Here is a 1,724-nt window from a genome sequence, read left to right as displayed (position 1 = left end):
TCTCTCTCTCTCCATTCTTCTCTGTATCCACTTAAGACAGCACTGTTAAGATGAAGGGAGAGGGTGGCCGAAACTAGGATCTGAAGTATACATAAATTCACTATTCTGATACACCTTTGTGGTTTGTTTGTGGTCACCCTTTGCGAGATTAACCCACAGAGGTCGGGGATGTCTCCTTGATTTTCATTCTTTGAATGACTGTTTTATTCATTTCCTGAATATTTTATTCTTTTTGACACAGTTTTCGAACTGGTGGGGTTGGATATAGCATTGATAAACCCTTTCAGTACGAGAAGGCTTTCCTAGGTTGAATAAAACCGTCTGATACCAGCAAGCATTATTTTGAAAAGATCGTCATTCAGAGGCCAGGGGGTTTAGGGTTATAGGTGGAGAGAAGGAGAGACCTGGGGTGGGGGGCAAAATTTCTTCCGCTGAACCAGAATAAATTACGTCAGGCCATTGCAGTGAAAGCGTTCTTGGGATTCTTTTTTAACCCCTTCACTGCCATGACGTCCTACTTACTATTGTTTTCCTACGACCAGACGAGTTTGTACAGCGTAGGAGAGGAACGAAGAACTGAAAGGGTTGATGACAATATCTAATCCCTCCAGCTCGGTCAGCCTCCTTTAAGTCGTGTGTAGATTCATTCATTGCCAGACGCCATGAATCCCAAACGGGGTGGCCAAGGGCTTAAAGTTAATTGTTTTACAGGGAGGGGCACTAATCCTCCACCAACCCCACTTGACACGTAGGGATGCCAACAGCATCTGGTGTTCCCAGGCGGTCACCCATCCAAGTACTAACCAGACCCAACGTTGCTTAACTTTGCTGATCGGACGGAAAGCGGTGTACTCAACGTGGTATGTGTGTAGATTACAAGAGTAAAATAAAAAGTCACCGGACTACAGGAATTACACCTATGGTTGCGTTCAGTCTCTCTCTCTCTCTCTCTCTCCAGTAAGTTCATCAGGAGTCTATCAGAATAAAATGCCTAAATTCGAACCTTTGGTCGAAAGATGGAAATAATATACAGTAATTTGTAACCAGCCTGAATCTTCAGTTCTTAAGAATTATCAGACATGCTGAATATGTGGTAAATCATCACACACGTCCAATTTCAGCCTACATAGGGTTTCGATGATACTTCGGTGTGTGTGTGTGTGTGTGTGTGTGTGTGTGTGTGTGTGTGTGTGTGAGAGAGAGAGAGAGAGAGGGGGGGGGGCTTATACTTTGGGGTTTAGGTATTGTACATCAGTTTTTGGCTACATATTTTCCATGTTATCCCATTGTACATAATACATTTAAGTATCACTGGAAATAGCACATCCAGCATCATAGCATAAATGATAGTGAATGAGTAACCGGGAGAGAGTAGGGGAGGAAAAATGGAGAGACGAAAGCAGGATGGGAGAGGTTAAAGACAAACGAGGAGGTAAAATAAGGAAAGTCGGTAAGGAAGGTTCCACTTTCACCTAATGGCAGTTGCCTGTTCCATCTCGTTCTGGCATAAAGGGAATTCCATCTGTCTCTATGTTGACTTTGCCTGTTCCGTTCAGTTCCAGCACATAAATGAATACAAAGGAGTTCATCAGCGAATTTCTTTTTCTCTCCCGTCTCACTCGATATGTATTTCCAGTCAGTCTCCCTTGTTGCCCGCGTAACTATTATTTGTTTTACTAATAATATAACCTGCGAATATTTGTGTGTGTCTTCGAGATGTAATG

At 43.0% G+C, this 1,724-nt stretch overlaps 1 pseudogene; it reads right to left on the bottom strand.

Annotated features, from left to right (window-relative positions):
- Positions 1-755: 755 nt before the first annotated feature.
- LOC145396606 (5S ribosomal RNA) lies at positions 756-874 on the bottom strand (annotated as a pseudogene).
- Positions 875-1,724: the final 850 nt, after the last annotated feature.

The sequence above is a fragment of the Coenobita brevimanus genome, chromosome 38 (genome assembly GCF_032717465.1).
Source record: "Coenobita brevimanus isolate Jiangsu-jjx chromosome 38, ASM3271746v2, whole genome shotgun sequence".
NCBI classification, from domain to species: domain Eukaryota; kingdom Metazoa; phylum Arthropoda; class Malacostraca; order Decapoda; family Coenobitidae; genus Coenobita; species Coenobita brevimanus.
This window is presented reverse-complemented; position numbering and strand designations above follow the sequence as displayed.